Source organism: Leptosomus discolor, chromosome 1 (assembly GCF_034619465.1).
Source record: "Leptosomus discolor isolate bLepDis1 chromosome 1, bLepDis1.hap2, whole genome shotgun sequence".
Taxonomy (NCBI): Eukaryota; Metazoa; Chordata; class Aves; order Leptosomiformes; family Leptosomidae; genus Leptosomus; species Leptosomus discolor.
In genome coordinates, this window is record NC_141391.1 from 210,314,975 (window position 1) to 210,340,322 (window position 25,348).

Below are 25,348 nucleotides of genomic sequence, written 5' to 3' on the forward strand. Positions count from 1 at the left end.
CAAAGGTAATCAAAAATTTGAAGTCAATTTCCAACCTGCCCATCTAGATGAATGACTTTATCAACCCAAAAGATTAACACACCCACAATCCTCCCAGAGAATGAAGAGAGTTAAATTAAGTGTGAATATTTTAAAATATGAGCTACTAAGTAATTAATTTTTATCTAATGCACATAATGTTCTGCCTACAAAATTCTCCTCCCTCCACCTACATTTTATAGTCATTCAGAGAGTATATGAAGAATGTTGTGATACATTTCCACTATTCCAAGAAGGGAAAAAAAAAGAAGAGTTGTAAGAGGTTTGTTTTATATATAGGCCTTGTTTCAGCATACATACCACTGTAATAAAAATTGCCCTGGGATTTATGGTTCAAGTGAAAAATTAAGAGATGTATTAGAAAACAACCACAGCAATGTTTCCATTTATTTCTCTTCCTCTCCCTTTCTCCCATCTTATATCCTGTGTTGTCAAAGAGAACAGATGGTTAAGAAATCAACTAGGTGTGAAAATATACAGTAATGTTGCTTCACACATCTGATAACTGCAAAGACCCATTTATGGATGTCTCTTGGAAAAAAAGAGAGGCGACAGGATTTTTTTAATTTGATTTATCTCACTAAGAGGAAATCAACTTTCTATACATAAGCAACTGAAATTTACCTAAATAATTAATTCTGCTATTTTTATTGCAGTGACTGAACTTACATGTTCTTTGTGTGAAGAGTTAGACACGTACATCATCTGGACCTTCCCTGGCACAAAGATCCTATCATCTCCTGTAAACAGGTGAAGAAAGGGCTGCTGACAAGTAACTAGAGTACACAGACGCAAATGCCTCAGAGGAGGCTTCCGTGACTACCTGTCACTTTGGCTGTGAAAGTACAAAATTTAGAACCTCAAAATCACCGTTGCCAATCCCAGAGAGACCTCTGTGACTATGTGGAAATGTCTCAGGTGTCTACATTTCTGCTGCTGGGTATGCAATAATCCTCAAAGCTCTGACACTTCTAAGCTGCTTAGTGCATGGGGGCCAGCAGGATCAGTCTCTCCTCTGCCCATTTACCTCCCTGAGCCTAGGGAAAGAGCCAGTGGTGGTGCTAGGGGATATTCAGAGATGAAATCTGATGTTGTATCTTTTTTTTTTTTTTTTTTCTTACAGTCATAAAACACATGGGATTGCAGAGCAAGGCTCTTTCCTCCTTGCTCTCCTTTTTGCCGGGGGAGTCATTAATTTTTGTGCAGTAACCTGAGCAATAACTCAGCTGCTATAGGAGAAATGGAGGCAGACAGTACCCCACTGGCCCATTACTTGCCATGGGGGGCTGTTTTCTATGGCATGGCCAGGTGGTTTCAAACCTCCTTTACTGAGAGGAGCAGATATCACCGGTAAAGACAGGTGACTAACATTTCAGATGAGACAGTGAAAATGCAGTAATTTCTATTCAAAATAAATTATAAAGAGATAAATGCTACTTGTTTGTAATTTCCTTCAATGTCGTCCTTGTCCCAAAATCCAGGTTTCCCACTTTCCTCAGAAGCATTCCGAACATGACATGTCTATGAGATAGGTAAGAACCACCAGCTCCTCCACCATATAAGTTTTAAGAGAAAATTTTGTCTCTATTATTTCTACCTATCTGCCTCTCTCTTTATCATCTGTCTGCTGTCTGGCTTACCCCATATGTCAAACTTTTGTTCTCAATTCCTTACTGTCACAGTTTGAGCCCACCCAGCTGGCTCTAAAAGCCCCACGCAGCCGCCCGCTCACCCCTACCCTGTCCCATGAGGGATGGGCAGGAGAAAATACAACCACAAGGCTTGAGGGTAGAGACAGAGGACAGGGAGGGCTCACTCACTGGTTATGGGCATGGACAAAAGACAGACCCGACTTGGGGATAACAATATCAATTCAATACAAACAACCACCACCATCAAGGATAATGAGAGACACAACCAGGTTAAATACAACACTTCCCCCCACCCCTCCGGCCTTCCCTCGCTCAGCTCTGCTCCCTCTTCCCCCCAGCAGCGCAGGGGCAGGGAATGGGGGTCACAGCCCGTCCGGCACAAGGGGTCTCCGCTGCTCCTTCCCCCTCAGGGAGAGGGGCCCTCGCACCCTCCCCTGCCCCACCGCGGGGTCCCTCTCACGGCAGACCTTCCTCCTCCCGCTGCCCCAACGCGAGTCCTTCCCGCGGGGCCGCAGCTCCCCAGAACCCCCCAGCGCGGGGCCCTCCCGGGGCTGCCGCCCTCCCACCCACGGGCGGCTCCAGCGCGGCCGCAGTCGCGGCTGCTCCGGGCCCGGTCCCTGCTCCTCCGGCCCGGGGCCCTCCGCGGGCTGCAGGGCGACCTCTGGGCCACCGCTGGGCTCCAGGGGCTGCAGGGGCTCAGCCGCCACCCCACCGCGGGCCGCGGGGGAACCTTCGCCCCGGCACAGCTCCCCCTCTCCTGCCTCACCAACCTGGGTGTTGGCAAGTTCTTGTATCTGAGCTCCAGACAAAGGATGAAAAAAATAGTGGTTTTCTGTTGTTCAGCATGTTCTGTCTGACAGTCTTGGCTGTTTCTTGGAAAACAATGGTTTTACTATTAGTTCATGGCACATATTCTCCCAGCAGTCTGGAACAGAGATTAAAAGTGGAGTAGCCAAACACTCATCACTCCTACCCAGAATCATGAGTTCCATGAAGCTTCATTCCTATTCTTTACACATATTTTGAGGTACACCTCCATACACGCTGCAGATTATAATATACAACATATAATCTCTTACCATCAGAATCAAAGATATTTGCAACATAGTTAGGAAGTTTCATTTCTTTAATTCCACTAATGTTTCTCGAAACAAACTGCTCCCAAACTGAGTGCGGAAGTAGACACTTTGGAAGGGAGAGTTACCCTGCAGGAAGCCCTGGATAGGCTGGAAGAGTGGGCTAACAAGAACCTTATGAAATTCAACAAGGACAAGTGTAAGGTTTTGGACCTGGGAAAACATAATCCAGGAGTGCAGCACAGGCTGGGATCTACCTGGCTGGGGAGCAGCTCTGTGGAAAGGGACCTGGGGGTCCTGGTGAACAACAAGCTCAATATGGATGAACAGCACTGCTGTGGCAAAGAAAGCCAACAGGATGCTGGGCTGCATCAACAAGGGCATCACCAGCAGAGATAAAGAAGTCATTGTCCCACTCTACTCAGCACTTGTCAGGCCACACCTGGAATACTGTGTTCAGTTTTGGTCCCCACTGCACAAAAAAGACATGGACAGGCTGGAGAGGGTCCAGAGAAGGGCCACAAAGATCATCAAAGGACTGGGAAGCCTGTCTTATGAGGAAAGGCTGAGAGAAGAGGTTTATTCAGCCTTGAGAAAAGAAGGCTTAGGGGACACCTTATCACCATGTTCCAGTACTTAAAGGGTAGCTACACAGAAGATAGAGACTGTCTTTACAAAGGGTCACATGGAAAAGACAAGGGGTAACGGGTACAAGTTACTCGTGGGGAGATTCCAATTTTTCAGAATGAGAACAATCAGCAATTGGAACAATCTCCCCAGGGAAGTGGTGGATTCCCCAACATTGGACACTTTTATGATTCAGCTAGACAGGGTGCTGGAACATCTTGACTAGACTGTGCCTTTGACAAGAAAGGTTGGACCAGGTGTTCCTTGAGGTTCCTTCCAACCTGGTATTTTATGATTCTATGATTAAAAACTATTTACTAAGAAGACTGCATAACACAAGGGACTACAATCTGCATTTTACTCAGATAAATCTAGCATGGATATATTTTAACATTAATACTTCTGGAACAGTTTATTCATTGCAATGTTACAAAAGAAAACTGGGGGAATAAGAACTGCATATAGCCGACCCTCCATAAAGAAAGAAAACCACTTTGGGTCAGGCTACAACACACTGCAAAAACTGGTCACGTAATGACTGCTCAGTAAATGCTGTATAGTAAGAGCTCTGACTCATCTACCCTGAAGCAAACATCTGCAGGGGTTCAGGACCTTACTACCACTCATTACCTGCCTATCCTTTTACTGGTGATTACTGCCCCTAAAGCAGAAGCTACAGACTGGGATGTGTCCACATCTCAACACAGCCAAGTTAGCACAGACACATCTTTGCCAGTTGTTTAAGCTGCTATGACAGACTGAGTACTGCAGCACAGGGGAAGTAATCTTCAGCAGAGAAAACTATAATCTTTTTAACCACTGTAGTTAACTTGTCCAGTGGTCATCTGCCAGGATCCAGAGGCTGATGTCCTCACACCAGTTCCTGTTTCCAGGGAAAAGCCAGTACCACCAGCATGAGTGGGGCTCCTTCTGACAGCCTCCCTGGAAGAAATTTACAGAACTTTTGTTGGCAGTGATAAATTTTGTTCTTATTTTCTACTACAGGATGTTATTGTGAGATTTAGATGATCCTTTCCACTTCACCTTTGAGCCCAGGCTGGCTCTAAGCATGAGGAAAGTAGAGAGTTACCAAGGAAAGCACATTAATGAGGGTGGTAAAGTAGCCATGGCCCCAGTAGCTATCTAAACTGCTGGATAGCTAGACTTGTCCAAAACAAAGGTGAAGGTCAGTGGCTTGGTTACTTCTTATGACCATTTCCATCAATATGCATTACAGTTCAAATCACTTTGACCAAGAGCAACAAGCCAGGCTATCCAGGCTTCTTGTCTCCTCTCTGTTCCCACTTCCCTGTTCTGTGGCTGCAGCAGCCTGTTCTTGTCTCCATCCCTGCTTTCTCTGTATGTCATCTACATCTTTGCATACACCAAAGAGAAATCATGAGTCATATACCATGGTAGCATGAGGATTCGATTGCTGCCCATTCACCTTCTCCATGTATAAACTGAGTATCTTTTTATACAGTCAATAGCAGTTCAATGATTCCCACTAATATTATACACGTCTTTCACACACATACATGTGATGATCCCTGTGAGTTTCAGTTGATAACCAAACTTGTGGCACATCGCTGTCCCAGCTCCCTCAAACACGACATGCATCCCATTTTCTCTATTGTCTGCTCTTGACAACTTTTCAATGGCTCATGGCGTCAAGGGAGACATCACTTCAAAGCATTTTGCTTGCTTGAAGGGAAAATAATGTTGATATGATCAGAGATAAAGCAATAGGCAGAGAAGCTGCCAAGAAAGCTCCACATGCTCACGCACACATGGACTTTGTTGTCTTTCAGACTCTATTTTCCTAGAGGACGTCAAGGGTTTTTGTAACAGAACATTAAAATAATATTGCTGCAAGCAAAGAATAGGCACAGCATTAATGAAAGCTGGCAAGTGGCGATGGCAAAAGGCAACACACTGCATTTCTTTACGAGAACATTTTTTTGCCTTATCTTTGAAAGTGGGAGGGCGTAAGCAGAAGGACAAAGCAGAAACACATATATCTGGAAGAAAACATTTTCCAAGAGCCAGAGAAGAGAGTGACGATTCAGACCTTCCTGGAGAGAAGAAAGAGTAATATACAAACTCCTGTGTAGATTTGATGTGTGGTTTTAGGCCTGCCATTAGTCTTTTCTATTAGTTTCAGTGAAAAACTTCTCAAGGTGACATATGCAAACCCTGAAGGTTTCAAAACAGAGGGCAGACACACACAGAGAGAATGCCATTTATCTAAATTTTAAATACCACAATCTTTTTAAGGCAGTCTTGTGACTTGGGGGAACACAAATCTTGATTTTAAGTTTTTGAGGTGCCTTGAGATAAGTGTCCCTACTCCTTGCAATATATTCTAAATTTATTTTCAGTAAAATAAAGGAGAAATGTGACTGAGCTGACCTATTGTCAGTTTGTAGTGGAATACAGGTTAATACAGTCAATAATTTTGTGAATGTATCTGATTTTTTCTGCCAAGAAGCTACCACAGATTATTGATCTGATTGGCCTCTCCCCTAAATGGGTACAAAATGGATTTTACTTCCAACTCTCTGGCTCAGAGCTGGAGAGGAGAAATATAACCAATATGTAAGATATAGAAAGATATTTCAATGATCTGTGATTATAAATATTCAATGTTTTTCAGTGACAAGGGAGTCCAGGAAAGTGTGCTAAATTTGGAAGATAAAATCTATGAACATTGTTACATATTAAAATGAGATAGTATTCCCTTAAAAATTCAGTAAGCCCCATGCTCTCTGCATTTTCTGAAATAGAAGCAATCAAAAACTACTCAAAGCAACTTGTTGAGTATGTATACCATTCATAAATATGCTGTCTATGGTCCTAGGTATGTCTGTATGGTCTTTTCAGAGAAATAAAAGTAAAAAGCAACAGACACAGAAAACATTAATTTTAAGCAGCATTATTTTACCAAATTAATGCCTTTTTTTCCCCTGTACCACTGAAAGAAGCTATAAATGATCCATGTCTAAATGAACATTTTTACAAAGTTATCTGATGTAAAATAGAGCTTCAGAAGCAGTGGGGTTTTGTGCATTGAGCACAAATACCTGGATATTACCTTCTTTTGTTCCATAAAACTTTAAAAAATTGTACTTGCAAAAAGATTTGGAGTAAAAATGTGTTCTGAGTACCAGTTTCCTTGGGTACATTCTTAATCTCTGTGAGGAAGCTGGAAGACAAGCTAGGCAATAAGAGAATTTTGTTTGTCTCTCATTGGGGCACCAGAAAAATGAAAATAGGGTCTTCTCCTCTCTTTATATCCTCAGCTGAATTCTGGCAGAGGGAGAAGAGAATGCGGTGGTGGGAACAGCAAGATGCAGTGGACAAGATGCATGTGTGAGAAGGTATCTTCTGTGAAGCTTGAAGACTGGCATAAATGCCAGCAAGATCATAAAGCATAATGAACTGTTCTGAGACTACTACCATGTAATTTCTGCATCAAAACACATGGGTATTATCACTGTCATTCCTGCTCCTTCTTATTTATCTCACACATTACTGCTTTGAAGATGCTGCTGGTTAATTATTGAGCTGCTGATAGTTTATGTAAGAGTGAGGCATATGTGAAGAACAATAGGTTGCTCACTGTTTCCTACAAGGATTTCATGTAGTGCTGAGCAGGGCAAAAGATGTCCTCCCTCAGGCTCTAGAGTTTCAGACAAATCATTCAGGGAAACATGAGCCCTGACTTCTCCCTCCTGGTGGGTCAGAGATGGACAGGGAAATGCTGCCAGGGAGGCTAACAGGCTGCAGAGTGACAACTCTTCATGAAAATGTCATCAACCCTCCATGAATAAAATGCTATTTTGAAATTTAAAAGAAGTGCAAGATTTTTAACAAGTGTCTGCATATCAGCCTCTCCTACGTAGCCCCACTCAACAGTGTTTGCTTCAAGAACAGGTCCAATCCCTTGTGATTCAGGGATATCATAATCTGTCAGCTGGTTATAGACCATAGAATCATAGAATTGTTTAGGTTGGAAAAGATCTTTAAGATAATCAAGTCCAACCATAACCTAGAACTGCCAAGTCCATCACTAAACCATGTCACTGAGCACCACATCCACATGTCTTTTAAATAACTCCAGGGACGGTGAATCAACGACTTCCCTGGGCAGCCTGTTCCAATGCTTAATAACCCTTTCAGTGAAGAAATTCTTCCTTTATGTCCAATCTAAATGCCCCCTAGCATAACTTGAGGCCTTTTCTTCTTGTCCTATCCCTTGTTCCCTGGGAGAAGAAAGCGACCCCCACCTCACTACAGCCTCCTTTCAGGTAGTTGTAGAGAGCGATAAGGTCTCCCCTCAGCCTCCTCTTCTCTAGACTAAACAACCACATTTCCCTCAGCCGCTCCTCACCAGACCTGTTCTCCAGACCCTTCACCAGCTTCGTTGTCCTTCTCTGAACACGCTCCAGGACCTCAATGTCTTTCTTGTAGTGAGGGGCCCAAAACTGCACGCAGGATTCGAGGGGCAGCCTCACCAGTGCCCAGTACAGGGGCACGATCACTTCCCTACTCCTGCTGGCCACACTATTTCTGATACAGGCCAGGACGCTGTTGGCCTTCTTGGCCACCTGGGCACACTGCAGGCTCATGTTCAGCCGGCTGTCAACCAACAACCCCAGGTCCTTTTCCACCCGGTAGATTTCCAGCCACTCCTCCCACAGCCTGTAGCGCTGCATGGGGCTGTTGTGACCCAAGTGCAGGACACGACACCTGGCCTTGTTGAACCTCATACAGTTTGACTCAGCTCATCGATCCAACCTGTCCAGATCCCTCTGCAGAGCCTTCCTACCCTCCAGCAGATCAACACTCCTACCCAGCTTGGCACTGTCTGCAAAATTCCTGAGGGAGCACTTAATCCCCTCATCCAGATCATCAATAAAGATGATAAACAAGACCGGCCCCAACACTGAGCCCTGGGGAACACCACTTGTGACCGGCCACCAACTGGATTGGACTCCATTCACCACCGCTCTTTGGGCCCAGCCACTCAGACAGTTTTTTACCCAGCAAAGAGTACACCCATCCAAGCCACCAGCAGCCACTTTCTCCAGGAGAATGCCATGGGAAATGGTGTCAAAGACTTTACTAAGGTCTAGGCAAACAACATCTACAGTCTTTCCCTCATCCACTAAATGTGTCACCTTGTCATAGAAGGAGATCAGATTAATCAAGCAGGAGCTGCCTTTCATAAACCTATGCTGACTGGGCCTGATCACCTGCTTGTCCTGTACATGCCATGTGATGGCACTCGATGATCTGCTCCATAACCTTCGCTGGCACCAAGGTCAGGCTGACAGGCCTGTAGTTCCCCAGATCCTCCTTCCAGCTTTTCTGCTAGATGGGCATCACATTTGCTAACTTCCAGTCAACTGGAACCTCCCTGGTTAACCAGGACTGCTGGGAAATGATTGAAAGCAGTTTGGTGAGTACTTCTGCCAGCTCCCTCCATACCCTTGCACGGATCCCATCCGGCCCCATAGACTTGTGGGTGTTTAAGTGGTGCAGCAGATCACTAACCATTTCCCCTTGGATTATGGGGCCTTCATTCTGCTCCCTGTCACTGTCTTCCAGCTCAGGGGGCTGGGTACCCTGAGAACTACTGGTCTTACTATTAGAGACTGAAGCAAAGAAGGCATTAAGTATCTCAGCCATTTCCTCATCCTTTGACACTGTTTCCCACACACACACAATGAAGAATGGAGATTCTCCTTAGCCCTCCTTTTCTTGATGATGTATTTATAGAAACATTTTTTATTACCTTTTATGGCAGTAGACAGATTAAGTTCTAGGTGGCCTTTGACCCTTCTAATTTTCTCCCTGCATAACCTCATGGCATCCTTGTAGTCCTCCTGAGTTGCCTTCCCCTTCTTCCAAAATTTATAAATTCTTTTTTTTTTTTCTCCTGAATTCCTGCCAAAGCTTTCTGTTTGGCCAGGCCTGTCTTCTTCCCCGTTGGCTTGTTTTTAAGATGCAACCATTAAGAAGAATTTAAAAGCTCAGACATATTTAGCAAAAGGGGATTGCAAATGTAGTCTGATAATTTGTTAGTTAACTCCTTTGCACACCAGCATGTTCAGATGAAGCACATAGATTGCAGTCCCCATTTTTGAAATCTCCTGATAACAAATCAGATTTTCTGCATCAGGTAAATCCAATCCCCATTTTTGCTTCGTCTGCAACACCCAGGAATAGAAGATAAAGAAGAGCTTCCTGTCTGCTAGGCCACTGATGAATAGCAGACCCTGGAAGTCATAAAAATAAAGCCTTGTGCTGCACACAACTCTCCCCTTGCCTTGCTAGCAGCTCTCAATGCTGTAAGTAGTTCATGCTGCTTTGAACCTCAGTGGCTGGAGGTTTATGTGACCCTTAAAGCAAAGGGCAACCTTATGCCCCAGCTCACATTTTCTGTGACCTTCCGTACTCAGAGGGGCTGCCCAGGGCAGCAGCCAGCAGCAAAGAGCTCCAGTTTCAGCTGCAGAGTGCAAACAGAAAATAAATCTAGTAAGTATTGGATGGACTGGAAATAAACATGCTTCAGAGCATCTCATTTTCATACTATCAACCATAGGCCAATTAAAGCAGCAGCAGTACAGAGCATAACTGATACCACAGTAACTCACTGAGGCACAACACAATCGCCTCTCCTGAAGCCTCTGCATTTTTCCAGGGAGAACTCAGACTCCATGATCAGCTTTAACAAACTTAGGAAGATGGAGAGAGTGCATCCAAGGTGGATTCATCTAACCGGTTTTTGATGTCTGCTCTAGGAAAAGAGAGTCCTTGCTGAGAAATAATTACTGTATTCATGGACTGCAAAGAGAGGCTTTTTAACTTTTTTGCCCCAGTTAATCAGACAGAACCCACCACAGCTCAGTGGAAGCTGTCATCAAGAGCTGGAAGGTACCAGTGGAGTAATCAATGGGCAGATGACTCAGGCACCGAAGCATCTTCCCCCTTCGCTCCCTTTTCATTGTGGTTTATACCTCAGAGTCATAGAACAAGTCAGGTTGGTAGTCCGACTCCATAGTCCAAGCAGGGCTTTGACAGGTTTCTCAGGGTCTCTGGCCAACTTGTTTCAGCACCTGACCACCAGTGACAAAGTATTTTCTGAGAACCTCGAAGAATAAATGTCCCAAGTGAGGATTTTTTTTTTTCCTTGTTTATAACCAGGATTCCATTTGCTGACACTTTTGACAACTGCCTCTTGATCCTTTCATCACGCACCTCAGTGCATGGCTCTGTCTTCTCTTGTTTAAGTTGTGGAAAACTCCAATTATATGTTCATTAGCTTTCTGTTCTCCAGGATGCCTAACTTCAACAGACACAACAGGCAAGTAAAGACTCCTTGGGTGCGATTCATCGGATGCATACAAATGTCTGTAGTGCAAGTGTCTAGTTGTTTCCACAGATGATAATTGGAGCCTAGGTTGATCCGTTTGTACATAGATGTCTACACCAGGCTTGTCTAAAGTTAGGTGAAATGAGTCCCATCCATTGCAGAGAGTGAATGGTCTGGGTAGTATAGAGCAGAAGTGCAAAATTTAGGTGCCAGTCTCATTGTGGCTTTCAAAAACTGTTGAAGTGGGATTCATCCTACCTCGCTCCAAATGTTTTCAATGTATGTGTCTAATTCGGAGACGGTGTTCTGGACTCCTTTACAATCAGTGGACAAAACCAGACACTTCTAAAGTGCAATTTGTTGGACCTATTTTAGCTGTCAAGAGAAGATGAAAAGGGTGATGCTCCTTTAGTTGACAAAAAAAAGGAGTCCAAACAACTCTCAGACAACCTATATACCTAAAATTAAGATAAATTGATCCCAATGCTGCGTTTCTCAATGTCATGTTATTTTCAGCATCAGGAATGTTACTGGTATTAATTCCAATTTTTTGAATGAACATAGTCTTAAAATTCCAGCACTGAGTTATCCAATTGTATATATCTGTCTGATTCAAAGCTCAGTGAAGCCAGTGAAAGCCTTTGAAAGGACACAGGTGGGGTTTGGCTTCCACTGGTTGCTGAAGTAATTGAGTGGTTTGCATCCAAGTCCATTTGTACCATGTACAAGTTGCAATTCATTCCAGCCATATTAACATTCTGCAAAGACTCAGACAAAGTGACCTGAAGGGGTTTTTTGTCATCAGGCCTTATTAAGATGCAAATAAGCAGGCATATCACTTAGACAATTCCACAAGATGGCCTCTTCATTCAATATGCTGATAATGATGTATTAGCCTTCATCTGTGCCTGCAATGAGTGATGCCACAGGCAACATACGTTAACAAAAAAAAAAAAAACAAGCGGAAACTCACCATATCTTCAGAACAGACTAACTTTAGTTCAGACTACTAGGAATAAAAGAAAAAAAAAAAAAGAACCATAAAGCAAAAACCAGAGAATATTCACTGAGAATGTAAACAGACAAATGGAGGAAATGCAGAGACGCAATTCCCTGTGTAAGAGTGGTTTGCATCCTTGGTTTCCTTTGCAGGCACAGTCATTTCATTCTTACTGCCACAAGCAGAGACTAAGTTTTCCATATGAAATAGATGTAATAATGCAGTTAAATGGTTCACAGGCAGAAGTGAGCTAAATTTCAATCATCTCAGAGCATGGGCAGAGGAACTCCAGAACAGATCCAACACAGCAGCGCAGACCTGCCTGCAGATTCATAGAAACATATGGCTGAGAGACATCTTAAGAAGCAAAAAGGCTGGCAGTTTTGTGTGGGTAGTATGACAGCTTGTACCTTATTTTCCCAAAACCAGCATTTAAGAATACTGGTAGATTTTCAGTCTGAACCTAGAATCTTTGTGTGTCTCAAATATGTCTTTTAAAGTACTTGTGGTCAGAGCTCCTAGTTTGTCAGCCCATACTATGAGACATCCAACTTCTATCACCTTCTGGCACTTCTGCCTGTAAATTTAAGTCAAAACTGAGGCAGGGATGAGTCCCTAAACTTGCCCAGTAAGGGCTGTAACCAGCTTATGAAAAGATGGGATGCAATGAGAAAAGGGAAATGATGCACTGAAGTGCATGATGAACTCATGAAAGACATGAGTTTCTTTCTCCAGTGTTCATAATTACTCTGAAGGAAACATTTAGCCTTTCTGTGTCTCAGCCTGTCATATATAACTAGAGGTAATAAGCTACTGTATGCCGTGCAGACACAGGGCACATACATTCATGAAGACATGTTCCGTGGTTGCATTTGACAGCAACATGTAAATACCTCCTTGAGGTGGTGTCACCTTGCACATGGGAAGGACATGAAGCAAATACACACTAAACATGAAGAAACAGAGATGTAAAGAGCTGAGCCAGGGAACCTGACATTTCTTTTTCTTTTCTTTTCTTTTTTTTCTTTTTTTTGCCAAATGTGAATTGGTCAGAAACAGTCTGTTCACCTGCTTTGGAAAGAAGAGCATTTCAAGCCCAGAATAAGGTCTCTGAACAGTATTACGATTAAGGCATTTAGACAAAGTATTTATAGTAACTCAATGCTCAGGCATAACTGCTGAAGCGTCAGATCTATGGAGCCTCCTGGTTTTTCTGGAGTGAAATTTCAGTTGTATTATTCAAATAAAGTCAGTTTTCTCTGTTCCTCATTCACTCTCATCCTCCTTGCCTATCTCCCACTCTCTCTCTCTCCCTCCCTTCCCTCCCTCCTTCCTTCCTTCCTTCTTCCCTCCCTACCCCACTTCCTATAATAAAATAACTATTCATCACTATCATACCAGAATCTTTAAAAACATAAATTTACACATGTACAGAACATCTCGGGAGGTTAGAGTGTGACATTAAGCTCAGAGGGAGATCTAGGAGACTTCTGGCCTGCTATTACAGGAGTCAGATAACGAATGATCTGACCAGGAAGTCTGGGTTGGTGCCATACCACTGGTGCACCATCATGGTAGCAATTAGCAATTGCTGTGCTTCGACATGCAGCAACCCCACAACAGAAGGAGCCTCCAAGAGGCTAAGCAAGTTAGACTACTGTTTAATCTTCTCTGCATCCATGGTGGCTACACCAAAGGCCCATCAGTACCCTTTGAGTCCTGGAAGCATCCTCTTCTGAGGGAGCCTATGCCAAGGATACGTGGATGCACCCAGCCTGTCACAATAGAATGCTTCTGCCACTTGTCTCCTGTTAGGTTCAGCTCAGCCTTCAATACAGAAAGCTATATTATCCATTAACAGAAGCAGAACTGGTGATATTAAAGTAAAAAATGTCTCCTAATGTGGTGGCAATCTAAATTAAATATGGCAAGGACCTAGAAATACTTCTTTTTTTCCCACAGAACTAGCTATACATGCAAGTTTAAATGGTCAAAGCACAGTTCTCATCAGCTTCAGATATTGCACCAGCTGCTGTGAGCTGTAAATGCTCATCTCTTCCACAAAAGAATAAAAACTCTCTCTAGTCTGCAGCTGAACAAGTGAAGTGAGAAACATGCGGAAAGTTGTAAAAAGATGTAATTAAGGTTGAGATACACTTCCTTTACTTCATCCATCTTAAAGCTAGGAGTTCAGGCTAAGCTAGCTTAGTAACCTTATGACAGTACACAGTGGACAAAGCCACCTCTTACATGAGCCACCTCTCACACATTCTATCTTGGGTGCCTCTTCTAAGTAAGATAATTTATTACTAGAGATACTGCATTTCTCTGCTGGCTATAGAGAACCCCAGATAACTAGTTTAGGCAAAATGCTCGACTTTAAATCAAGTTCAGTGAGGTAATCTAAAATATGACCTGTATTATACAGTAACCTTGTAGCACTGGCATAGACAAAATGTCCTCTCTATGAACTTCTGCTCTGTCTGCCTGTAAACCTCTGCCTCATTCACGCACATATTCCAGCTGATGGTCTTTTTCTGGGTGAATATATTTAATGACAACTCTTTGACTCATATGAACCAGTTAAAAGGTCTCTACTAATTTCTTATGGTATCATTCAGCAGCACAAGCAGCCTTCTAAAGGGAGAGATCAGAGAGACAATTAGCACTCCATGATTTATTAACTGTTCTCTATACTGTTCCTAAATCAGTTAACAGAACTTACAGTAACTTACTCACTTGAGTTTAGTAAAGAAACTCCCACTGAGGAGACAAGCACTGCTGTGGCCTAAACTGGTTGTTTAGAGACTTATAATACGTGATAGCCCAGCATTTCTTGAAATTCAACCTGTTTCATTGAGGTGAAGTATTCTGAGGTACTTGGGGCTTGTATAGAAATTATATTTAGGATGTCTGGGGATTTTCACTTCTGAAATACTAAGAATAAATTCTGATCTTATTGCGTGTGTGTAAACACAGACTAACTTCACTGACATCGATGGTGTAAAAGCCATATGCTGCTCCTCCTGGAGCTGACTTCAAATGAATTAAGAACTGATGGGCACCATGGACCTCCCTGAGTACAAATGAGATCAGAACCTGTTTGTTAAACCTTTACTAGTTGAATTTATTCTTGGTAAGGCTTTATCGTATCACATGGCAGAGCCATAATAGAAAAAAGAACTTGGGGCAACACTGCCCAGTTCACATTCACAATGAAGACACTACATTTGCCATCTTTCAAAATGTAAGACTAAATGAGAAGGAAAAAAAGCAACTGTAAGCAAAGGTCAGAGCTCAATAATGTGTTTCTCTGGCTCTTCCATATCTGGCCTGTGTTTGAAATGACAAGTGGGCAAGGTTTCACCTCCATTAGACTTGTTTCAGTCACAGATATTCAACATGCAATAATAAAGTGAAACATTTTTATAGTGAATTGTTGGATAGCATTACATTCCTACCTACCTTTCCTCAGCACCTTGAGGTTCGTGGGGGAAAAATGTGCTAGGCAGGTGAAATAAAGAACTGTGGTTTTAAGATAATCAAATCTTTTTTACTTTGATATGTTCTAACTTTTTACCATGTAAACTGCAGTGCAACATCTTAAGCAAAGACTAATCGTTAAGTACATATTCACTCACATTTATTTCTGTTCAGTAAGAAAGAAAGAAGGAAATGAATAGTTATGACAGTTGCTAGTTTGCTTATACTGGTGTAGATCCATTATGATGCTGTTGAAGAGCACATTGTGCAGCCAATGCAAAAGCACTGATTTCCAAATGCCCTAATCACCCTTAAACACTTACAGCTCTTTTCTTCTTCTCAGAGATGGCAGCCTTGTAACTCAACACAATGCTCTAGCCAGTGTGTCTAGAAATTACTATGATAATGTACAAGATATGCTGCCATCACACTTCATCACTTCTTATTATGTACTGCATCAGCTACTGACTTAATGACTTCATAATCGAACCTCTTGTATACAGCATTTCTTTGGCCAGATAGAAAAAAAAAAAATACAGTGAAAGTTTTACACCTGAGCCACAGGTATATGGAGGTAATCTGTGTCATTATTTTTCTTTAACTGATCTTCTTTAAGTTAATTACTGACTTCTACTAACCCATATTAAGCAGAGATTAAGTCAGATGACTGACTTAAATGATGCAGGAATAAAAGGTTAGTATGACTCATAGATCATCAGCACTAACCATCATGCTTGCAATCTTTAGCCCAATGGGCCTTTTAAACATCTACTCCAAGTCCGTCCTTCTCACCCCTCTTACCTTCGAAGCCACCAGTCCTTCATACAGAAGATCAAATGGTACAAGAAACTGTATTCCAAAACTGGAAAACAGCCTGAGAAATCTAGGACATTCCTGATTTAAGGGCATGGAGGATGTAACCATTTAGAGCCATTATAGAATAAAAATCCTTCCTCAAAAAACTCTTAAAAATAGCTAGGGAACAATTTCATGCCTTGTTCACAAAGCATCCATTGATGCTATAAGAGGAAAATTATCGAGAGGCTTTTGATTTACCTCTTATGTTATTGCCTCCAACATTTTAGACTCCTGCCGCAGCAGGTGGTTTGTAGGGTGAACCTAGAGCCACGCTGAAATAAATGCAAAAAACTTCAAGACAGTCTGATTGTGGGAAAATTCACTGAGTGACTGGGTTACTGTAGGCAAATCTCACTGACCACAGTCATGAGACACTTGTCATCAGCACTAGAAGCAGTAAGACTCTTCACTCAATGCCTTCTCTTCAACTATGCCACTTGTGTTATTTCTAAAGGAGGAATGGAAAAAACAATGGCAGTCAAGTCATTTAGAAGACAGAAAAGATATTCCTAGCCCTGGAAGGCAAGCAACAGTAATTTGTATTTATCATGTATAAATATATCACAATAGATAGCAGTCATGCATCCTTTCATATCCTCGTATCTCCATTTGGGGGAATATCAGCAGATTAAAAATCCGTAACTTCCTTTCATAGACTTACATTTTTCATTCTGGGTTCATCCCTCTCCTGCCATTTTTCCCCATAAACTTACTGAGCTTCTTGATGGAACAATGTAATATCCTTACCTTACCTGTCTTATTTGGGAAGCCATTTCACCGCTTGCAATGTCAGTTAATTTTCTGTGTAAATGTATCCACGATGAGTTTGCCTATATGGTTTTCTGCCAGAATTATCTTCTAACATAAATATTTCTACTCTATTGCTACTGTTAAATGTTTTCTCCTCATCAGAATGTACTTATATGAACTAATTCTGTTCCCTCTCACCAGATTAAACAAGCAAAATTCTGCTGAGTAATCTCTTAAGGTGTGTTTACTATCTCCTTAATCATTCACAGAGACCTTCTTTGTCTCTGTTTGATATCTGATCTGCCCACACGGTTCTACATCAGGCCTTCTTAAGGTTTATGCAGTGGTCTTAAAATCTTACTTGTAGGGAAAAGAACACCTAATTTGATACATCCAGTAGTTTTAGTATCCCTTCTCATGGCCTTGCTATCTTAATAATTCATAGTTGTCTCAAGAGCAACAGGGATCCTAAGAGTATCTAATTTCTTTTGTGGCCACTCAGTCACTACGGAACAAGGTATTTGATGAATCTCTAAATCGAGGACATTGCACTGTACTTACTTATTACTTTTCTGGTCAAAAAATCTTTCCTTGTATGATGATCTGATCCATTGCCAATAGCTTCCAAATTATAATCATGTGTAGATTTCATATTTAATTCTCATACCAAGATGTAAGAATGTGCTCTGTTGAGTATACTCAGCAGGTCTGTTTCCAAGACAAAACTTGGAGGAATATAACTAATAACAGCTCTCCACTCACATCTAATTCACACATCCATGAGCTACTTGGGGTATTTGTTCAGTTCCATTTATTTTCAAATTATGTCGCATATGTGTCCTGAATCTCTAATTAAGCCAAAACAGAATACTTGCAATTGTACGTCAATGCTATCAGCTTTACTTTCAATGGCTTTTTAGTGTGTAAGGCGAAAAAAGAACACATTAAGTTATGTCTTTATTTCCGAATGGTATTCCTGCATTCAGGAATGAAGGTATAAGTGTAACATCATTAGATTTTGTGTTATTTCTGTGCTAAAGGTGCTGGAAAGTGCTAGTCCAAAGCAAAGGTACCAACACAGAAATACTGGCTTATTTCTGTTTGCCTGATCTGTTATTTGCAACTATTGCAAAGGGCAGTCTGATAAATTTAAGGTTACCTTTGACTACATGATATTTTTTTAGTAGTTGCCTGAAGATCTACAAGCAGAAATAATATTGTTACATCAACAGTAAGTGTGTGCCCCATGACCCACGGGCTAGAAATGTCCTAGTCTTTGCTTTAGATTTATTTGTATGAGCTGTAAATAACTTAATTACTGCATTTTAAAATTTGTCTTACTGATATATTAAAGCCAATTTTCCTTAATAAAATGTATATGTCTGAACGGGCCTTGTAGGAAAGATAAATGGTATAATAAATTTGAATAAGACATTCAAGATGCATAGTTTGATTAAATTCTCATCAAAATCCATGGGAGTTCATTAGAGTTTAAGAATTTGACTTTTTTAAATATAAAGTTCTCGGGAGCTCGCTAGCTAATCTTTATAACAGATTTTTCACTTTTAGGATGCAGTTTCAAGACTAGTTTAACACAGCTGAGCATGGGCTCTGCCTTTCCTCACCTTCTTAGCTACACATTTCCAAAGCTTCCCATAAAGACATCCGATTAAAAACCTCACTTAGAAAAGTGGATTTGTATTAAGCCGCACTTCCAGCTTCCTGGCCTGACTGACCAAACACATATGCTGATATTAGGAAAGTGGATGACAAAATGCATGGCTGAGATCCAGGGAAAAAGACGCAACTGCCTCCATCAACAGTGATAGAAATCAGTTGCACTGAATGTGAAATTTAGAACACCCTTATGTCAAACTGGCATATGGTTTGGTCATTTGCAATTTATCTTATTACCTTTAATTAATGTAGGTATTTGCTACCACAGACTGGAAACCATTTAGTTACTGTTATTTTAGACAATGTTAAAGGCAGACATCAATTGCAGGCAACTGATGCAGCAAAGAAGGAACAATCAAATGTCCCCTTTTGTAACGAAAGTTGAGAAGCTACTGCCTAAAATGCAAGTCAGCTTGCCAGTGTTTCAGCAGCACCTAAACCATATGAGACAAAGGGATTTTCCCTGAGGATTGATTGTAAATGCCAGGGCTGAGCTCTGGATCAGATGTTTTGGAGCATTTGTGTGTCAGAGGCAAGACAGAAACCTCAGAGAACTCAGTGAACGGGAAAATCACTCTGAATATCTAAATATGCATCAGGAAAACACCCCATTTCTAAAATCATTTTCCTTCTTCATGGAACAGATTGAAATAGCCCAAAAATTATATAAAGTCTCAGATCTGGGCATAGAATGATGAAATCATAATTGTCCATTTCTTATATTGAGATCATATATCCTTCTCCTTTCTTACTGGCCCATATGTCTCATCTGATCTTCATCTACTCTCTCTGAGCTCATTGGCTAAGCCTGTATTCCTACCTTTAAATCTCATACAAGTTATTCTCTACAGCTTATCATAAACGGAATAAACTGGTCAATAATGTACCTATTGCTTTCACCTTTCTCCCTTCCCTTCTGACTGCATTATCTCATTCTGACAAGGAGTGTCCATTATTTAAAGGTACCTAGTTCCTACCTCACAATAGATCTCATTTTTGCTTGGTTGGTTTTATTTTCGACATGGAAAGAAGTTTATGCTTGTTTGGGAAGTCGAACTGAGGAGCAGCAAGCAATAATTAAATGGTTTATTCCATATGAGCTGACCTTTCCGAGGTTTTCTTTATCCTTTTTAGTTTGTACTATTTAGACTTAAGTTGTTTGACAAAGTTTATCAAAAATCTGCATGCTGCTTTCCCTGTCAAAGTCTGTTATTCTCATAGTGTTATAGCAAGCAGCATAATGACTCTTTAACACAGCACCTCAGTTCCTTGCCCTTTCAAAAAAAAACGCGTATTTTCATTAATTGCAGAGATTATACAATTCCACTTCAGGACAACTGTCTTTACCATTTTGTCACCCCTGTAAAAGAAAAAAAAAAAAAAATCACTATAACCTTCTGAAGCCATTCACTGGGTAGTCTCAAAGGTTCACTTTCCTTTGGAAAGCTAAGTGAAGTTCTTGAATTAGGAGCATAATCATGCTAAATTACTGCTATAATCTAAGGAGAGGAGAGAAGCACATTTCCAAAGAGTAATTCAGAGTTCTAGCGCTTTGAATTGAAAGGTCTGTATCTCTCTGTCTGCAAAAAAGAAGCCCAGGGACATCACATAGAACAGTACCACCAACTTTGTAGAGAACATTGCGCAGAGAGGGGGCTTGCATAGGGCTACCCAGGAAGTGACTGAACAGGCTCCCAGACTGCTCTGTCAGCTAATAGAGACTGACACTATAAGCCATATTACTTCATTCCACCCTAGTCATAATTAAAGAACCTTTGTAAAAAAAAATAGTCAAAACCACGCAAATGAGTTTAAAGGCACGCTTCACGTATATTTTAGCAAGACTGAGGCATTAAAATTTCTTAAATAGCCTGGAAATTGTCATCTTATATGCACATTAAATGTAAGACACCAATAAATTTACCTATAGGTGAATCCTGGCCAAATATTCAGTGAAAATAGGACTGAACTAACACCACTGAACCAGCAAATATGAACAGTCCTTGCGTATTTTTAGAGATCCTTAATAATCTCTTTGCAGATGGAAAACTGTAGTTTTAAAATAGCTCTGCTGCTTGGGCAAGAAAACAACATCAATACAGACCAGAGGAATCTATATTTTGCACCTTATGCATTCTTGCCAAATTCACTATTTAATTTAAAGTCTTATTAGGGATAAAATTAGTATTTATTCAAATAAAATGGAGGGAGAAGCAAAGTCCTAGAGAATTCAATGGCAAAATTTCCATTGACTTACAAGAGGTCAGAATATTATTACTCAACATATCTTTTTCCTTGAACATCTGCTGTGTCTACTCATTTCAATTGCTTAAGTGACACGAGGACTGATAATTGTTCTTAGTTCCTCTTATCTCCTAGTACTGTTGAAGTGGACTAGATGATTCAATGAGATTTCCAGTAGTAATTCTATCCTGGTCCTGAAACAACTTAGAAAAATGGAATTTTGAAGAGCAAAATGTTTCATTGAAAAATACACAGTCAATTATGGTTCTTACATCTGACAAGGGTCCAATTTGTCTAGAACCTTATGTGCCAATCACACAGGATGGCTTCAAGACCATGCACATTAAGGGAGCTTGGTGCCACACACAGAAATGGCATCATCTTCTCAACCTGTACCATCACTACAGACGTGCTTTGCCACTCTAAACATCTTTTACCTATGTTTCAATTCTGATGAGTTCAAAATTAATCTTGTTTTGAGCTAAGGGTTGAACCAGATGACCTCTAGAGGTTCCTTCCAACCTACATTATCCTATTATTCCCTGTACACCATTGCTTTTTGCTGTTACTCTTGCTTTGCTTGTTTATATATTTATTGAATTAATATTATTATATTAACATTGAGCAACAGCAATTCTGCAAATTCCTCAGCACCCTGTTCTTGATCCAGCAGTAAAGCCACGTAATAAACTTGACACCAACAAAATCTCTCGATATATACTAATGTAGCCAATTCTGCTTACCCTAACAGTGTTCAGCAGATTATTTATAGCAATAAATGATGTTTTAGATATTCAGAAAATGCCTCTCATTCTGTGATTATGTGCTTAAAGGCTTTTAAGAAGCAGCAAGGTTTTGTATTTCTGGTCCCTTGCTATCTACCTGTCTATCTGGAGTTTTTTAAGTTGCTTCTTTACAGACCGAATTACAATTTCAAAAAAGATATAAGAAAGTGAGACTTCAGAAACAGAGATGCCTTTTACTTTTCAGCAGTTCTGCCCCATGGTCTCCAAACAAACTCCCAGCCTGCTGACCTTCTGTCAGGAAAGCACTGTAAACTGACAAGATAGCAAAATCCCAGAAGTTTTTATGTTGATATCAGACACATAGCCATGCCATAGTTCCCTGAGTTCCCTAGTCAGCCTAACACCTTTACCTTCACCTCAGCTACTCACCTGAATGAACAACATTTTACCTGGAAAAAATATGTCAATTGATAATTTTTATGTTTTAATTGAAAACATATAAAGTTAATGTTCATGACAGCAGCTAAGACTAAACTCTACATGTGTTCTGAAAAGTAAAGGAGATTTTATGTATTGCAGTAGGGGCAAGACTCCTTTAGGGGAACTTGGGGAGATTTCTTTAATCTCTGAATCTGTCTTGTTTGCTTTTCATGGTTCATTATTCATTAGTATTTGTACTCCACTAATGCCTAAAGTTCCAGTTATGCACCAGAATAACCTGCACAAACACAGACATTTCTAAGCAAAAAGTTAAGAAGGCTCCTTCCCCACAGAAATCAGAGCCTGAAGGGATAGAAGATTACCAGGGAAAACCTTCCCTTTTATCCTCACCTGTACAGCTGGGAGCAGTGAGACATCGGGAGAGAGGATTTATCCATTGCCAGCTTCCACTGTAGCAGTCACACAGCTGTACAGTTCCATTTTCAGTCTCAGATCCCTTTTGAGAAACAAATTGAGAAAATTTCTTTACATGTGTATTTACATAGTTGTATAAATGTGTACGCACACCTAGCTACACAGACAGAATTAGATAAGTAAACTTGAATCAAGGTGTAAAAACTCTGCGTATTGATAACTTCTATTCCTACTGGTACTCACGTCTCTTATTTTGGGGGTCAGCTGTTACCAGTAGATCAGTCAGATGGCTCATATGAGTTCATGTATTATCGTGTTACCCTGGTGGGTCTACATAACAGGAAAACAATTTTTGCTGGGCTGGAACAGGAGGAACTTTCTAGGAAGTCAGAGGACTCAGCATCATAGCTACAAAATCAAACTCAGTCTCTGAATATGATACAATTCTTAGATTTCTTTTATTTATAAGTAATAATAACAATAACGATGCCAATCTTCAACAAGACTGAAGTAAGTGATAGAATAGCCTCTGACTTAAAATGTGCTACAACGCCTGAGTGATCTCCTTAACTTTTGGGTAACCTCTCATTGCACATAATAGGAACATTGTTTTGAAAGGTTTAAGCAAGCATAGCATATCACAGACAAAAGAAATACTTACATTTTCAGACCACTATGCACAAGCATTTTGTGCTGTTGCAGACAATAGAGTCTGTGTTCACAGTTCACTATCACTTCAACTCAATCCTATAGCCAGTATTTCAGTCCCCCAAATTAATCAGAGCTGCACAATTCAAAAGCAGCACAAAATGATTAATTAGAGTCACTGTTGTCAAACAAAAGGGACCTACTGTGTGGAGGGAAAGAACGGGAAGGTAATAGGACGAAAAACAAATCCTGATAACACAAATTAGGTTGGGAAGTCTATCCCACTAGGCAACAAATAATACCAAGAGCAGCAGAACTGAATAAGCTGGATGAGGCTGATTACAGGCATTGGTTCGAGCTTTGCTTGTTGACTGCGGTTTCTCTGAAGTCTAATAGCGCGTGAAGTCAGCTTGGAGGTCTCCAGTACACCATGAAGTTTTCTATCTCTCCTGAAAATCACCTCTCATACACCTTCATAATGGTTATTTTAGAGACTTCTTCCTTTCTTTCAAATAAAGCGTTCAAAAAATGTCAGTGTGGACAAACACCCAAACAAAGCAAGAGTGATCAACTAAGCCCTATTCTTTCAGAAAACCTGGCTTAGTGTGCATGCTGCCACTGTGCAATGCAAAAAGAAAGGCAATATATAAATATACTGTATATTGAAATAATCTTAAACTTTTAGATTTGGTCACCCTTCTTTTCTCTAATAGTTGGTGCCTGTAGCATCAGCTGTCCTAGCCCCACTTGTGCTGCAGTCTGCCTCTCCACTCACTTTTTTCTTCTCCAGAATGCCTACCCCAACCCCCATTTAACCTCCACTCAAGGCAGTTAGTCCTGCCTGCCCATTTCCTCTCGCCCTCAAAAAAAACCTTTTGCAGTCCAATATCCTCCCTTTATTCCCACCCCAACCGGCCTATCGTACGTGACTGCCAGAGGAAGAGGAGAGGAGAAGAAAGAGGCCAAATCCAGACAGATTTTTCCAGAAGCTTTTCCTACCCGTTTATAAAATCTGTTCAGCTCAGTGAAAGAGGAGATCCACACACACCCCTCCTTTCCCTTTCACCACCTGACTTTGATATCTACTGTGCTGCACCAAGGTGAGTATTTTGCTTCTCTGGTAGACCAGAAAGACTGCATGCTTGACTTTCATCTGACATTCCTGCAGAGCTTTGCCTTTCCCAAGGAAGCATGCTGTCCTTTGACGTGTGACTCATTGCTAGTTGACACCACCAATGCTTTGTGCAGCTGGTCTATGATGTTTTGTTCTGAACCTCATTTGTCCAGAAGACAAGACCTGGTGAAGCCAGATCTCGGAGACACCACAAAATACATAAGCAGCAATAACACTGATTTGAGTTTCTGTGTTTCTTTGACTTCAGCTTGTGTAGCATGTCTGATCTGGCTTTAAATGAAAAAGATCAATTTGTCATGGCAGGAGGATACAATTTAGCCATAGGAGTCCTTATTCTGCTTTTTACAGCCACTTCTCAGTTGCCTGCTGCCGACTGGTTTCGAGTACAGTAATTCCGTCAGCTGTGTTCAGAGCCGTTACTGCAGTATATTTGTGCTCTGTGAGTCATCTTTATGGTACTTAGGACAACTTCTAATCTAGTTCTGAATGTAGTGAAATCTTATCCATTACAAGGTGCATGTGTGTGGGTGATGCATTCAAGTAAGCTGGAGTGAATTGTAAGACAGGCCTTAAGGAAGAAGTTTCCCACTGACGTGTTATTTCAAAGGCAATGCCCAGTGGGAAATAAAACAGGTTTTTGCCTAGTCTCTTATTTGAAACGAACGTCGGTCAGTTTTTGAAATATTTTCTTGGGTGTACGTGTGTGGGAGCTTGTCATGGTTTGACCCTACCCAGATGGTTTCAAAAGCCCCACACAGCTGCTCCCTCACCCCTATCCTGTCCCATGAGAGATGGGGAGGAGAAAATGCAACCAAGAAAGGCTTCAGGGTCGAGACACAGGACAGGGAGGGCTCACTCACCGGTTATGGTCACGGGCAAAAGACAGACTCAACTTGGGGATAACAACACACATTTATTACCACCATCAAGGATAATGAGAGGTACAACCAGATCTTAAATACAACACATCTCCCTCCCTCACCTCCACCCTTCCCGGGCTCAGCTCTGCTCCCTCTTCCCCCCAGCAGCACAGGGGCAGGGAATGGGGGTCACAGCCCGTCCGGCACAAGGGGTCTCCGCTGCTCCTTCCCCCTCAGGCAGAGGGGCCCTCGCACCCTCCCCTGCCCCACCGCGGGGTCCCTCTCCCGGCAGACATTCCTCCTCCCGCTGCCCCAAC